This window comes from Myotis myotis, unplaced genomic scaffold (assembly GCF_014108235.1).
Source record: "Myotis myotis isolate mMyoMyo1 unplaced genomic scaffold, mMyoMyo1.p scaffold_m19_p_23, whole genome shotgun sequence".
Classification (NCBI taxonomy): Eukaryota; Metazoa; Chordata; class Mammalia; order Chiroptera; family Vespertilionidae; genus Myotis; species Myotis myotis.
The window spans coordinates 4,513,900-4,530,600 of NW_023416328.1; the positions used below are offsets into that span (position 1 = coordinate 4,513,900).

The window sequence follows — 16,701 nt, forward strand, 5'->3', positions numbered from 1 at the left end:
AATTATTATTAGGCTTTCAAAAAAGGGAAGTTCAGAATTAATTTATTAGCATGACTATACTAACATCCATTAAAAAGTATGTTCTATTACCAAAAGGGAAACCAAGGGCTTCTGATTTCTACATACGTAGGGTCAAGTTGACAATCGAGATGGATCTAGGACAAGACAGTAACTCTTTTAGGGTTTGTGACCATTAACTACAACTATTCTCAACTCTGCAGTTGTAGTGGGAAAGCAGACACAGATAATGTATAAATGAAAGAGCAGAGCTATGTTCCAATAAAACTGTATTTTTAAAAAATTGGGGGAGTTTACCAACACCCAGATCTAAGGTGGCTAGAAGCATGTTCAACTATGGGTTTCTGTGCATTGTACCTCTTGCCTCAGTTTAATTGAAGAAAGTAGGAAATAATAAGTTAGAATAAATTAATAAGCAAAATTGAAATAATAAACTTCACACACAGCTAACCATGCTGGTTTTATTTTTTTTGTGTTGCTCTGAGCTTCACTAAATCCCTATGTATTTTTACAATTCTGACTCAGGTACTCAAAATTTCCAAAGTCATATTTAAAATTAAAACAGGAAAAAGATGTAAATTGAGTAAACTTACTAAATGCTTCCACCAACATCTATTACGTTGTACAGGCCCTTTAGAGATTCAGTCTCAGGATTCACATTTCTGCAGAAAACAAAAAGAATATAATTTTATGCATAGAAAAAATAAAAATAGTATTAATATGCCAGGATTTATTCAGAAACATCTTGTAAGGATCACTCGCCAGAAGCCCAAGACACGTGTATGTATATAAATAAGTAGAAGATAAAAAGTTTTACTGCAGAGGATCTTAAATTTGGCTGTACAGGAGACTCACCTGTAAAATGAGTTACTATAAAAACAAGTGAATGTCTAAATCTCAGTCCCCAAAAACTCCAACAGAGAAGGCAAAAATTTGGGCTCCCCCAGGTAGATTGAATGGATAGCAAGAGTTGAGACCCAGCTGTTTATAGTAGAGCCAACATCACTACTTAATAGTACAAAATTATTTTATCTTCTGGTCTCTCATTTGTCTACATTTAAAAGTTCTAAAGGAAAACTTGCATTACCTACCTACAAGGTCTTGTTTTCTCATTTTATATTGTCACTAGAGGCCCAGTATGTAGGATTCATGCACTGGTGGGGGGCGAGGCTTGCGGGGATTGGCCCATTGTGAGAGCGCTGCGGTCAGCTGAGCAGCACTCCCATTGTGGGAGCGCATTGACCACCAGGGGGCAGCTCCTGCATTGAGCATCTGCCCCCTGGTGGTCATTGTGTGTCATAATGAGCGGTCGACCGGTCATTCCACTATTTGGTCACTGGGCTTTTATTATACAGGTATTATTTTAAATGATCACGTACACTATTCTAAGGTAAAGTGTTGGAAAGGAATCCTTAGGCACAATTTCAAACTATTTTTACTAATTGTACTGATTTACTCAACTCAAATCCTTTCTAAAATATATACTTGATTAACAAAAATATCATATCCATGCTTTTCACTAGTTAAGATTATCATAAAGTAAACATGGAAGAGTTGTTTCCTGTATCTCAAATATCTTCTGAATATAGGTAAATACTATTTTAAGTCACTCCTGCTCCAAAGCATGTTTATAATAATCTCAATATGTTGACCTACCCAAAAAAGCTGTTTAGAAGTTCAGCAACAAAGTATAGCAATTTAAAAATTTTTAGAAAGCAAAAGCACTGTTTAGGATTTAGGTTAAACTTAGCTACCCAAATGTTTTTCCAGGCTCTGATTTCAAATTTTCAAATTCTAAAGCAAGCTCCTGATTTTCTTACCAAGTCTAAATTCCTTTAGTCATTTTGACTAATCAATCAATACAGCAAAAATTGGCTTCAAAATTACCTCTAAAAGTAAGGTGCCAAAAAATATCCTCCCACCGGGTAACAAAGCAATTTATAAGAAAGAGAATTATTTATTTTAAGCTTCCAATTTAGTCAGACTTTATAAGGAAGAGAGGATTTTCTGAATAAAGACAAAATTTAAATCATCCAAGTAAAATAAACTTATATAACCCCTAAGAGAAGGGTGTAACTGATTTAAGGACTACTGGTGAAAGAAATGTCCCATTCGTCTGATAATGTGCTTGTACAAAAAGCTACCTACCAATGTAAGAATGTACCTCTGGGTTTAGCCTCCACCAAATATAGAAAAGGACTGGGAGCTCACTTTGTGCTAACACAAATATAATCTATTATACTGGCTCCTTCCCAAAATTTACGACGTAGTGCTTTGCGCCGTCCTTTGAAGGGGAAGCAGCCAAGGTCCGCTTAAGCAGACTATACAAGTTGGTAATTTTGCTCATGTTCCTACCTATCTTTAATATTTTGCAGTACTATAGATTCTCATTGAATATGAAATTATAGGCGCCATGTAAATAACCATTTTGGTAGCTGGGCCTTTTATAATAAAAGGCAAAGACAGTTTTAGTCAAGTCTTACGTTATCATCATTAGTCCATTTGTGCTTTTCTTATAATATTTGTCACCTTTTAAAACCCTTCAAACAATTTTTAACATTTAAACTAAGAATAAGATCAGAGAACACTATGAAATATAAAATGTTGTCCACAAAAATAAGGTAGTGATAGTCATTAGAAAACTGCCACAAGACAACTCACAAACCATTAAAATGTTAAGCAAAATATCTAACATGATAGTCTAAATTAAAATTCTTATGATTACTATATAGTACACATATATAATTCATTGTTTGGAAAATATTTCATTTCATATAAATGGCTTAGCTTCAAAAGCATAGGATTATTTTTCAAAAAACAAGACTATTTAGCTTTACACTATGTTTAAATCAACTACCAAATTGTTGTAAGAAAACATGCTACTTAATTCTATGTAAAAACAATCATTTAAATTTTAATGGTTAATTTACACTCAGAAGTAACAGCCAAAATGAAAATCAAAAGTTTGAACTAAGCCACTCAATCTGTAAAGGAAAGGTAGCTGGTAAAACAATGATATCTAAATATAGAAATTTCTTAAGTTAATTATGCCAGGTATTATCACTGATAATCCCAATGGTCAGCTGCAAATGTTTCATTAGATACAATAAGCTTTTTTTAATGTAAAGAGGGAAGGAAGGAGCGAGGAGAGAGGGAGCGAGAAGAGAGAAAAAGAAACAGAGAGAGAGAGAGAGAGAGAGAGAGAGAGAGAGAGAGAAATATCGATTTGTCGTCCCACTTATTTATGCATTTGTTGACTGCTTTTTGTATGTGTCCTGTCGGGAAATCGAACCTGAAACTGGCTTTTGGAACGGTGCTCTAATCAACTGAACTACCCGACCAGGGCCTAAAGTTTAAATATATTTAATCAAATAATTATTTTCAAAACTCCAAATAATGCTTTTTACTACAGCATTCTAAATCTTAATTGTTTAAAAACAAATTAAGATCGACTTTCCAATTTCTTCATATATATACTGTTTATTAATATCTGGAAATTCCTAAAATTAAGAATGCCGGTTACGCGATTGCACGGATCTCGTCTTACTCAAACAGTTTCACCACAGAACTACATGATGTGCGATGCAAAAATTATAAAAACTATTCTCCACTTTTTGTAAGAGAAATAGACACTTCTATTATTTTTATAGCAGAATTTAAGAGCTAAATGGTATCTTAAGAGATTGGAAACTCCAAATACTTTGTACTAAAAGTAGGAGACTAAGGTGTACACTGAATAAAATGTCAACATTATAGGGCTAATTTACATTAGAAGCTGGGTCTCTTGATTGCTGAATCTCAGTTGTATTTTCCACTGTATCACACACCTCTACTTTTCATTAATAAAGAAGATAGAGATGTCCTTAAATTATCTTTTGCCCCTTATGCTATGCCTCTCAACAAAGAATTAAAACAGACAGGAGAAAGAGTAAATTCATTGGTTGTCCCAGTCCCGGTATCTTAATAATTAAGAAACTGAGAAACAGTAAATTAACCTTGAAAAAATGTTTATATTCAAAATGATCTATTTCACATAATCTAGCCTCTAAGTGTTATGCCATGGTTTTAAAAAAAAGTATAATTAACTATGAGCATGGCTTCTTTCATTTCTGTGGCACTTCAGATAATTTTTTAAACAGCTATTAATTACCATGATAACAAACACAAATCCAACCTAATCACCAACTTGATTGGGTGATTTTGGATTCAAGAATTGGTTAAAAATGCTCAATTAAAAGTAAATATTTAACATTTACTACTTTGATCCGCTAAGCAGAAAATAGCATTTAACTAAATAATTTACTTTCCTAATGAAATATAGTAATTTAAAATAATAGTACCTACATTTATATTTGTCTTCATGTGTCCATTATTCTTGTCCATCAAACTTATTATTGCCCATTATACAACCTTGGTTCAAACCCCAAATAACGAAACAATGAATATAAGCACTATCATGAAGTTCAGCTGAAGTACATGAAAACCTTAAAATGTGATCTATTATAATCCTGTATCTTGTTGGTGATAAAGGAAGCGTTGTATTCCATTAGACGAGTAGAAATTACTACATCGTTTAGATTTTTCTATAAATACTAAAAAAATAAAAATCTTCATTTAACATTCCTAGCCTTAAACCGTTCATTTATGGGTTAAATTAACACCTTTGGTAGGCCACTATAAATTTATTGCCATGTTATACTTAACCTACGTCACACTTCACATACGTTTGTGTCTTAAGAGGCCCAATTCTCAAATTTTTAAGTGCCAACCACATGTGAATTACAATAATTTGCATAGAGACAACTAACATCGGCATTTGTGTTAAAGAAGCTTGGGGTAGCCCTAGCTGGTTTGGCTCAGTGGATGGAGTGTAGGCCTGTGGACTGAAGGGTCCCCGGTTCGATTCCAGTCAAGGGCACATGCCTGGGTTGCGGGCTCAATCCCCAGTAGGGGGCGTGAAGGAGGCAGACCATCAATGATTCTCTTTCATCATTGATGTTTCTATCTCTTTCTCCCTCTCCCTTCCTCTCTGAAATCAATAAAAATAAATAAAAGCTGTTGAGCAAAATATGTTACTGAAAAAAAAAAAAAAAAAAAAGACGCTTGGGGTAAAAGATGTTTTGATTATTTTGCGTGGCGCGTTTTGTCTTTCAAACACTAAAGGTGTAACATTCCGTTTTCTTTCACGTATGATAAACACAAATTTGATCAAATTGCAAAGGACTGGAGAGGAAAAATTAAACTAAAGCAAAGTCAATAAAAATGTTATCTTTATCACCTATTTGAATCATTAGAATAAGCAAACGCCAAAAGATAAAAAGATTTTCCACATAAATGTCAAGGACAAAGGTAAATTTTCCCTTACATTAACTAATGGTTATTTGGGTATTCTTAACATTCTCCAAGATATTACTATATTTTCTCTGTCAAATCCTTACTAATCTCAACTTGGGATTAATTTTCACATTCAGTATTAACTTAGGAATAAAGAATATTTTTTGAAAATTATCAGTGGACACGTTTTTTTACTCACATATCTAGTTTTAAGATGTAAAATTATTGTATGCTTATTGAAAATTACTTCTTCCTTTTACGACTTAAAAATAATTAAGTTACGGATGTCTCTATAGATGCTTTATTCTAGTTTTCCGTAAAATAAGTCATTTTTGTACGTTTGAAAACTCAGGAAAATGGGTAAAGCGACTAAAATCCATTAAGTAGCAACTAGAATATGGAATTCTATTTCGTTTTGGAAATATAGTTCTTTTAAGAATCCCAAGATCTGCAAATGCAAAATTCTAGGCCATTTCTAAAACGTGATCAGTATCATCAAAAGGAATGTACACTTAAGATCGTAAAGATAATTTCGATGATTCAACTCCTGATTTATCCTGGAGCACCATTTTATTGGAAAGTACTTAATGTCTTTCTGTTCTGATAGAAACTACATGTGTCAACTATTTCAATGTTAATACAAAAAAGCTTTGATATAAAGAAATGGCATTTGATGGGCTTTTTCTCATCTTTTCAAGATAAACAGTCTGCCGTTTGTTTCACTGACAAAATTTACTGATATTTTCCTACTCAAATTGTGGTAGGCACTAAATTTCAGATGGTGGGTAAAAACATTTACTTACTTGCTATATAAAATACAGACTTCTGCAAAGATTTCCTTTATCCTCAGATATAAAACTCCATGGTCTCTGTCTTCAAAATGGTTTCTTTTGGGGGAAAAAGAAATATTCTAAGCAATTTATTGATTTAACAACCAACAGCAAGTAGGGAGAAGTGTTTTAAAACTTTTTATTATATAAAAGAAACAAAAACTAAAATCTATGCTCACAAAAATTGATTTTTAAAATGTTCTTCACTAAAATCTATTAGTAGAAATAATAACTAGCTCAAATTTTCCAATAAATTTATTTATTTACATGTTTAAAAGATTAAAACTGTTTGCACAGTGTATTAGAGACCTAAAAAGAAAAAGTCTATCTTTGGTTCATAGTTTTCCTCAAAATATAATTAGTCTTTTTTTGTTCCCAAAATTAAACAAAGGCGTAAAGGACCTTTCAGTGTTTCAAACTATATACGGTTGAGTTACAACAGCTATGCATATATACTTTCTATCCCATGAAAAGATTTAAAAGCTTGGTAAAATTATTTCTGATATTTACTCATATTCATAATCACTACTTGCTGGAAATATAAATTCTCAAAAGAACAAAAACAAAACCTAATAAGCTTATTTTTATGTCAAAATAATAAAAATTTACCGTCTTACCTCAAATAAAAGAGCTGTATCTGTTCAGAACCATCATCAACCAAATTTTATTTTAATCTTGTAAGTTACCTTAAAAAAAAAAAAGGAAGATATCAATGTTTTGATTTTTAAACATTTCTTGGCCTAAGTTTCAGTATGATGAAACAATGAGAAGAAAATACTCAATAATCCATGGATAAATGTAAGAGACAGCTCATCACACACTACCTGTACATTTTAGGTCGCAGTTATTTCTTATCTTAACATCTATCAGTCTTTGCTTTCCTCACCTTTTGGTTGCATAGACTAATACTTGTGACTAAGGCATTGAAATAAAAAAATGCAGATGATTTACATCTTTGGACAGATTTAAGACTATGACCTTGTTTTTATCTTTCCTCTTTTGATGACAGGCAATACCAAAAAAAGGGGGGGGGGGGAGTTAACCATTTTCAAAGACTCAAATATTAACATTTCCCTTCCCATCGAAGAATGCCTTTAAAAATTATGAGTAATTGAAAATTTACTCTTCTAGGAGAAATTAGGGAAGTTTAAAATGGCCACTGGTTACTTTAAATTTTAAATTACAAGTTATTTGATCTCACCAAGTGGGATACTAGCTTTGTCTTTTAAGCAACTTTCAAAGATGTAGTAACTAGGACATTTATTCAATTTCAAACCAGGGTCTTTAACACTTACAGTCTCTCCCTGCCCCCATTACTCTTGTAAAAAGATCTGATGAGGTAGAAAACGCCAGCAATTATTTTGCATTTCTCTATTCAGAGGGATTCTGAGATACCAGATTCAGAATATTCATTTAAGACCACTTTCAGCATCCAAAAATTTCAAAAACGTCAACTTGCAAAAAACCAACAAAAACAAAACTGGTACCTAAACAACAGAGCCTGTAAAATCAAGATGTGCGCAACTGATGTAACATGTAGCACGAGATGCATGCTATTCGGAAATAAAACCATTTTACCGACAAAAATACCTTCCGAAATGCGGTCGATCACAGCAGTTATCTTTGAGCTTAGAAGGCCTGGGTAAACTTGAGTAATTTACCAACCGCCTTTTTAGGCAAAAATCTGCACTTTACAGCACCCATACCGCAGAATGGAGACAAACATATTCCAAAAGCACACAAAGGTTTTCTGCACTGGCGGTCTGCTGCGAACCGAAAACTTACATTCCCTCCCCAACGTTATTCCCAAATGCACAGGCGGAGGACTGCAGCATTCCTGAAACCGACACCTATTAAAAAATACTGTTCGTGCTAAGAACGTCTAGATGTTCCTGCAAGCAACAAATATGGCTCCTCTGCTCCGTCCATTTCCAGAGAGCAAGCCTATTTTAATATTTACCCTGCGAGAAAGTAACTCCAGAGGGAGATCTGGGGAGGGAGGCGAACAGCCCTTGGTAAAAGTTTTGTCGACCACGGCTTGGGACGATACGGATGATGATTATTTTTTTTAAAAAACCGTAAAATGGCGAACTGAAACTTTTAAAAGTCTAGGAGCAAGGCTCAAGTGCGTTCCAACATGCAGGTGCGATCAGTTTGCAGATAACGGCTCCTGTTGACCTTTTTTTTTTAAAAAAAAAAAAAAAGTACCGAAACGGGTGTATTTAATCCCCATCCAAATATCCAAAAGCCGAAGCAACTCGGCAAATGCCACTTATTATGAACCAGACGTCATCGCCCTGGCCCCAGCATTCAAATCTATTCCCATTAAACCGCCCTGACATGACAGTAAACTTGTCTTTCCCTTTTTTTTTTTTTGAAATGCCAGACGCACTCCTCCCTCCTCCTCCAACTTGCATTTTTTAAAAAGACAACCTTCACGTCATCAAGGTTTTCCAGGGGCGGCAAGTCCCTTCTCCCCGGTGATCCCCGCAGCCGTTTTCAACATCGGCTTTGAAAGAGTTAAGAGCCAACACCCAAAAGGGGAAAAGAAAAAAAAAAAAATAACAGGAAAAAAAAACAAGTTTTATTTTTTTTTCTTTCAACGTAGCCCGGCTTCCATTGTTCTTTTAAACTCGATCGCTCAAGATGAGTTCCCATCTTACCGGAAAGAGGTGGGGAAATAAAGCTCCCCCGTAGGAGAACCCGAAAAAAGGGTCCTTTTACCCCAAACATCAAAAGAACTCACCCACCGGAACGGAAAGGGGTTCCGCGGTCCTCGCTCGGTCCCCTCCGGGCTCCCGCCTGCGGGGACCCGCCGCCGCCGCCCCTTTCCCGGCGGGGCCCGGTCCGGGCAGCGAGGCCGCCCCCCGCCCACCGCAGGGTCTGCAACGGGGTCCCCGGCACCCCCGCACCCCCGGGCCCGGCGGCGCTGCCTGCTCGGGGGCCAGCCTCCGACGCCGGCAGGGTTTGCAGGCAGCCGGCCGCGAGGCCCAGCCCGCCACCCCCCTCCCCTCCTGCTCGCACGTTCAAGGACATTTCGCTTTTCCTCCCAAGGACAAAGGACAATAAAGGGGGCCGGGGAGCTACTTACCCGGTCCGGGCGCAGCCGCCGGCGCCTCGAGGTCGCCCGCACGCGATGCCCGCGCAGGGCCTGGCGCCCGCGCCGCGTCGAGCCGCCGGGACCCCGGGGAGCCTCCGCGGCCGCTGCCGCAGCGGCACTTGGGGCGTCGCGGGCCCCGGCCGTTCCGGGCGCCTCTGCCGCGGAGATCCGACCCCCCGGCGCTCGGCCGATCTCGTCTCGGCCGCGGCCGCTTCGCCCCCCGCGAGGCCTGCGGGCCGCCCGGGCGCAGCTCCCCGCCAGCCGGCGGGTCCCGCGGCCGCGGCGGAACGCCTGACAGCTCGGGGTGCTGCTGCCTCTCCGGCCATCTTGTGCCGTGTGTGTGTGGTGTCTCTCTCCCGTCTCCTCTCTCAGCTTTACTCCCTCCTCCTCCTCCCCCCGCCCCACACACCACACAACATGGCCTCTTCGCTGCGGCGGCGGCTGCGGCGGCGGCAGCAGCTCCGCGGCGTTGCTGCCTGCTCCCCGCCTCCCGCCCGCAGCCCCAGATCCCAGCGCGCACGCGCGCCGCCGCCCGCCCATCGCGGCCATTGGCTGAGCCCGCTTCCTGGCACGCCTCCCTTCTCCCCCGAGCGTCCTCACGCACGCTCGCAGGCGTCTCTCTTCCCCTTAACAACAACTGCCTCAATACGATTGGTGAGTTCTGACCCCGCCCCCTTCCACTTTCTCCACGCCGATAGGCTGGCCTTCGTGTCATTCACCTCCGTAGGGGTTTATGATTTTCTGAAGCGGCCGAGGCCCGCGATTGGCGGGTGAGGAAACCTTTGGTTGGAAACAGTTGCTCTGCGCCCCGCAGTGCGGACCCCTCAGGGTTGACTTGGGGGGGCTTCCTAGCGCGGTGTCCGGGCCAGAATTACTGGTACAGTGACCTGGAGATAAGGCCTTCGCCTCTGGAAAAAGCTCAGGACTCAGTGCTTCCGAATTCAGGTTTTTGCATTTTTTTTTTTTTTTAATGAAATGGAAAAATGACTGACATTTTGACGAGCAAACACGACGACGCAGGTTCCTAGCCCTCAGGCGAGCAGCCATATCTCCTCGGCGATAGATAGGCCTCGAGATTTTTCTCCTAAACAGCCAGGCCGTCGTCCCTCCGGGTCCCTTCTGACTGGAGATGCGGGAACCTGAGGGCGAGCGCGCTTCCGGTGGCCCATTCAGGGGAGCCCGCCTGCTGGTGTGTCCTGGGCCCCCCATCGTCCTCCTGGGCCCGAGGCCGCCCCGGAGAGTCCAGGGCGGTATTTGTTACCTGGGCGGTGGGGGCCTCAATGATCGCGGTCTGGTCTGCCCTAGAGTTTGTTTCCTTTAAGCACATCTCCCCTTTTTTCATTAATTCTTGGACCTGGAAGTGCCTCTAGGCCAGCGGTTCTCAACCTGTGGGTCGCGACCCCTTTGGCGGTCGAACGCCCCTTTCACAGGGGTCGCCTAAGCCCATCCTGCATAGCAGATATTTACGTGACGATTCGTCACAGGAGCAACATGACAGTTAGGAAATAACCACGAAAATAATGTTATGGTTGGGTCACAACATGGGGAACTGTATTTAAAGGGCCAGAAGGTTGAGAACCACTGCTCTAGGCAAACCACTGGAATAACTGAAAACCTACACTTTCCTCTGAATTCAATGGGAAAAGAAAAAGGGGGGGGGTCTCTCTCTCTCTCTCACCCACTGTTAGCATTTTCAGAAATCTTGCTCCTTCCGGCAAGGGACCTGGAGAAAAGGAAAGGCACCCCAGCTTTTGACAGATTTTTTTGGGGGGGAGGGGTCTTGAGGCTAGGGGCGTGGCTTCTTCAGTTCTCCCCAGACCCTAGACCTGGGTGAAAATCGGAGGATGTGGGATGCTCCCAGGGCCTAGGAACTAGCTCTGGCCCCTTCTTTTTATTTATTTACTTTATTGATGTCAGAGAGGAAGGGAGAGAGAGAAACATCCATGATGAGAGAGAATCTGGGATCAGCTGCCTCCTGCACGCTCCCTACTGGGGACCAGGCCGCAACCCCGGCAGGTGCCCTTGACGGGGAATCGAACCTGGGACCCATCAGTCCGCAGGCCGACGCTCTATCCACTGAGCCACAGCAGCTGGGGCCTGACCCCTTCTTTTTATTTATTTATTATTTTTTTTAATTTTTTTTTTTTTTTTTGGCCCCTTCTTTTTAAAAGGACACCGACTTGGCTCCATGGGGCACCGGCTGGTCAGGGCAGAGCGAGGACTGGGACCCACCGTTCCTGCCATAGATCTGAGGTTCCTTCTGTGTCCCCTGGCCGCCCTCCTTAGCAATATAACGGGTGCCCTCCGTGGGCGCACAAAAGGATGCGGCTTTCGCTGAAATGGAACTTTCTCCATTTCATGTCCAAGGGTCGTTCCCCGCTGACACCCTAGGGACCAGGCAGACCCAGCCAAGAGGCGGCTGTTCTCTGCAACAGCCCGACCCCGAGCCCTTCTTGCCTCCTTCTTCCCGGACGTGCGCTCGCTGTGCTATTCTTCACACCCCCACCCCCCACCCCCCACCCCACCACCTCACCACCCCACCACTACCTGACGTCCGTCTGTGATTCTGCCCTTTCAGGATTTACCTCCCAAGAACTTCCGTGTCAGCAAAACAGGCCTGGACAGGCCTTTTCTTCATTGCGGACCAGTCGTTTTCATGGCTAGCTTATCCCAGTGGCCAGATAAGTTCCTATTGAACGAGGACAAAAAACAAACACACACGTTTTATCATTTATAAACGTTAAAGGCACGCCTTGAAATTAAATACCCATTGCGTTTTGAAGTTATTTATGACATGTTCTTCCAAGCTCATATCTTTTGAAAGTAGGATATTTGGTGAAACACTGTGTAATATGGAATTCTCGTGATCCGTCCGCAATGTTCTAAGCCAGCCGTGGGCAAACTACGGCCCTCGGGCCGGATCCGGCCCGTTTGAAATGAATAAAACTAAAAAAAAAAAAAAAAAGACCGTACCCTTTTATGTAATGATGTTTACTTTGAATTTATATTAGTTCACACAAACACTCCATCCATGCTTTTGTTCCGGCCCTCCGGTCCAGTTTAAGAACCCATTGTGGCCCTCCAGTCAACAAGTTTGCCCACCCCTGTTCTAAGCCTTCGGTGGTAGAGAACTCAGTTGAGCACACAACACCCCGATGGGGGACTATTATTATTTCTGTGTATTATCTCTACCAGGAAACGGACACACAGGGGTCTAATTGGCCCAAGTTCACACTGCTGACAAGTATTGGAACCCGGATTGAGCCCAGGTAGTCGGGTTCAGACCCATTCCCTCCTGCCCTCCCAGGTTCTTTTCTTTTTTTTTTTAACATTTAAGGAACCATATTCTTTTTTTTGTTGTTTGTTTGTGTTGGGGTTGTTGTTTTTTTTTGAAATATACTTTTTTCATTGATTTCAGAGAACAAAGGAGAGAGAGAGAAACATCAATGATGAGAGAATCATTGACCGGCTGCCTCCTGCATGCCCCTTCCTCGGGGGAATGGGATCAAGCCCGTGCAACCTGGGCATGTGCCCTTGGCCCAAATCGAACCCTTTAGCCCAGTGGTCGGCAAACTCATTAGTCAACAGAGCCAAATATCAACAGGACAACGATTGAAATTTCTTTTGAGAGCCAAATTTTTTAAACTTAAGCTATATAGGTAGGTACATTGTTATTAACTTAATGAGGGTCCTCCTAAGGCTTAGGAAGAGCCACACTCAAGGGGCCAAAGAGCCGCATGTGGCTCGCAAGCCGCAGTTTGCCCACCACGGCTTTGGTCCATAGGCCGATGCTCTATCCACTGAGCCAAACCGGCTAGGGCCCAGTTTCTTGTTTTGAAGGCGGTCCCCGGTGCCAAATAGATTCAGTTGGATCTTCTGGTGTGTGGTGCTGCCTGATTTGCCAGCTCCTTCCTCGCCTATTTCTTTGAGGTCTTCCACCTTCAGCATTGGGCCTCCCTCCACTGGGCATTGTCAGACCCTTTCGAACTTAATTCCCAGCCCTGGGCCCCATCCTGTGGTTGTCAGTCTCCCGGCATGCCAACTGAGAACCATCTAGCTCTCTCTTGTTTTGTTCCTTCTTTGATTGTGAACCGTCACTCCAACGGTTCAGCTGTGGGGCGACACCCCCTTAATAAACATACACCTTGGTCGGCTTCCATAAAACATCTTCCTTCTCCAAAGCTTACACCCCCACACCCCTTCCCTCCTGAGAAGGCCCTTATCTGCTTCATTGAAACTATTCTCTATCGCACATGACAGCCATGACTTCTTTTGCCATATCTATTCCGTGTCTTTAGCCATCACTTTTTTTAAAAAAAAAAAATACATTTTTATTGATTTCAGAGAGGAAGGGAGAGGGAGAGAGAGACATCAAAGATGAGAAAGAATCATTGATGGGCTGCCTCCTGCACGCCTCCCATTGGGGGTGGAGCCCGCAACCCGGGCATGTGCCCTGACTGGGAATCGAACCGTGACCTCCTGGTTCATAGGTCGACACTCAACCACTGAGCCACACCGGCCGGGCTAGCCATCACGCCATCACTCTTTAAAGCTAGACTAGCTTTGTCCTAGATTAAAAGCACCTGACACCTGGCAGACCGCATGCTATGCCCTCCGCAGTTCCTTTTCGTGCTAAGTGATCTACCTGCCAGTGAACCGAGAGGAGATCCCTCCCTCCCCCAGTCCTGCTGGTTCCTATTACTGCTGCGTCTTTCCCGGTGAAAAACGCAGAGCAGCGCCCTCAGCCTTGGCTCGCTTAGTGGAAAAGCCGCTGCATGTGCTCTCAGTACTTCTGGCCCCGTGTCACTGTGTCCAAGAGAATATCTCTGGACGGATTCAAGGATCTGTTGACACTGATCATCTCCAAGGGGACCTCAGAGGGAGATGGAGAATAGCCGTGGGTCTAAGAGCACTTTTCACTCTACACCCCTTGGGGACTTTTTTTGAACTATGTCAGCGGTTCTCAACCTGTGGGTCGCGACCCCTTTGGCAGTCAAACGACCCTTTCACAGGGGTCGCCTAAGACCATCCTGCATATCAGATATTTACATGATGATTCATCACAGTAGCAACATGACAGTGATGAAGTAGCCACGAAAATAATTTTATGGTTGGGTCACAACATGAGGCACTGTATTTAAAGGGCCAGAAGGTTGAGAACCACTGAACTATGTGAATATATTACCTTTTTTTTTTTTTAATGAAAGAGAATAGAAAAGAAGTAAACTCAGATAATCTGCTGAACTGAAAGCTGACACTATTGGAAAGGAAAATGACACCCCCCAACACACACACACACACCACTTTGTAATCATCCCTGTCAGCTGCATTTTTCCCCTTTTAAGTTCTTTTTTTCTTGATGAAATAAAAGTCACACAACACTCAGTACCTCCAGGGATGTAACGGGGACCTGAAATGTCCCTGGTTGATGATAAGGATTCCTGGTATATAAAAGGCGGGGGGGAATAAAATGGGGGAGCAGCTTGCACTCCGATGTGACATGGCCTCACACACTGCAGACCAGGGCTTCCTGCAGTTCTCCCTGCTTCCCCGCAGCTACTGAGGCCTGTTCCCCCGTTTCTGCCCTCCTCTCCTCTGGTAGTAATTAAAGGAGGCGGAGAGAGATGCGGGTCTGCCTTTCTCCCCGGTTCCCTTCCTTTGTATCTACTTTTGCCTGGGGTGGCTCCTTTAGAGAGCCAACCCCGCTCATCACAGAGGCTCAGTGATGACCTTGACTCTGAGTCCCCGAGATGCAGTTTTCAAATACAGGTCTTTGCAGATTCCTGCAGCTCTCCTCCTGCTCTTTGCAGCTTCTCTTGCTGCTCAGACTCTAAGTGACTTACATACAGACTGCCTTATTTCTGCCTGCACCCTGCTCCTTCACGAGTGGCAATATCTCTTTCTTTTTCCCAGGGTGCACTGCAAACAGGATTGAAGCTCATTTGATGCTCAAAATATGATCTCCAAGCACAGTTATGGAGCTTCTTCCATGTACCAGGTACTGTTCTAGAAACTGGAGATACTGCATGGACTGGGGTATCTATTCTTATGGAGTTTACATTTTAAAAAAATATATATTATTATATATTATAATTATATATAATTATATAATATTATATATATATATATATATATATATATATATATATAAAATTGATTTCAGAGAGGAAGGGAGAGGGAGAGAGAGAGAAACATCAATGATGAGAGAGAATCATTGATCGGCTGCCTGGAGCTTACATTCTAATGGGGCAGGAATCCACAAATCAGAAAATACCAGGTATGACAAGTGATGATGATGGGAGCCTAATTTCAGTTGAATGGGCAGGGAAGGCCTCTCTGAGGAGGCGACATTTAAGTAGAAGCAGGAAGGACACAAAGGAGGCAGCTATGTGTATAGCCACACACAAGTTCCAAGAGAAGATGGCAGATGGCATGCATGCAACTCATTTTGCTCCGTTCCCAAACTGCACTAAACATAGATTTTCCTTCTTTTTTTTTTTACAAGTCATAAACTCAGAAGGAAATGTTAACTTAAATCCCTCTATAATTTGAAATTTGATTTTCTTAGAGTAGTGCTGAATAATCATTTTTGCATTATCCAAGCTTTTTAGTTCTTTTTTTTAAAATATATATATATATTTTTATTGATTTTAGAGAGGAAGGGAGAGGGGGAGAGAGAGAGAAACATCAATGATGAAAGAGAATCATCCATCCACTGCCTCCTGCATGCCCCACACTGGGGAATGAGCCCACAACCCAGGCATGTGCCCTGACCAGGAATTGAACTGTGACCACCTGGTTCATAGGTCGATGCTCAACCACTGAGTTATGCTGGCCAGGTCAAGCCTTTGAGTTCTAATGTAATCTTTAGGCATCTCAGGAAAATGCGCATTCTACATATACAGTCGTCATATAATTTTGGAGGTCCACAGACCCCATTCAAGGTAGAAGTACATTTTCTCTCATGTTTGGCCTTAGCATCTAAACTCAGATTTCCCTCTTGAAGCCATTCTGTTGTCCACTAGCCCACCTTTCGTTGGAAATGCTCTTTCCCTTTTACTCAGAAACTCTATAACCTTATTAAATTTCACAAGGAAATATAAGGGAACTTGTGCTTCCCAGCCAAGATGTGCTATCAGGAACTAGATTTGCATGTCCACACAAAACAAAGCAAAACAGACCAGATACAAGAAACAAGAGATTTTAAGACATTACATGTCAGGAGACAAAGGACCATGAAGCTTGAGTACAGGAAGCATGAGGTAAGCACTGCCGTTGCCCAGCTGACTTCCTGGAGTGTGTTTTCAGGCTTCAGTTCTGCAGGGAGGGGGCAAAGGGGTAACTTGGGCAAAGCCTGGCAGTCTCCCTGAATGGAGGAGATGGACCTGGGAGTCCAGAGAAGGCAAGGCGGCTGGAGAT

At 42.2% G+C, this 16,701-nt stretch overlaps 1 protein-coding gene and 1 long non-coding RNA gene across 2 annotated transcripts in view; one reads left to right on the plus strand and one right to left on the minus strand.

Annotated features, from left to right (window-relative positions):
• CHD2 (chromodomain helicase DNA binding protein 2) overlaps positions 1 to 9,735 on the minus strand; it is a 107,544-nt gene extending 97,809 nt beyond the window's left edge. Inside the window, exons 1-4 of the transcript XR_004975169.1 lie at positions 9,274 to 9,735; positions 6,800 to 6,868; positions 6,156 to 6,239; positions 612 to 680 (exon numbers count right to left, since the gene is read on the minus strand). The gene's annotated coding sequence lies outside the window, so the exon portion shown is untranslated. The remainder of the gene's footprint in view (positions 1 to 611; positions 681 to 6,155; positions 6,240 to 6,799; positions 6,869 to 9,273) is intronic.
• Positions 9,736 to 10,024: 289 nt separating this feature from the next.
• The window catches only part of LOC118679184, a 73,512-nt gene continuing 66,835 nt past the window's right edge, over positions 10,025 to 16,701 (plus strand). Inside the window, exons 1-2 of the long non-coding RNA XR_004975170.1 lie at positions 10,025 to 10,227; positions 15,196 to 15,280. This is a non-coding gene — a long non-coding RNA (uncharacterized LOC118679184). The remainder of the gene's footprint in view (positions 10,228 to 15,195; positions 15,281 to 16,701) is intronic.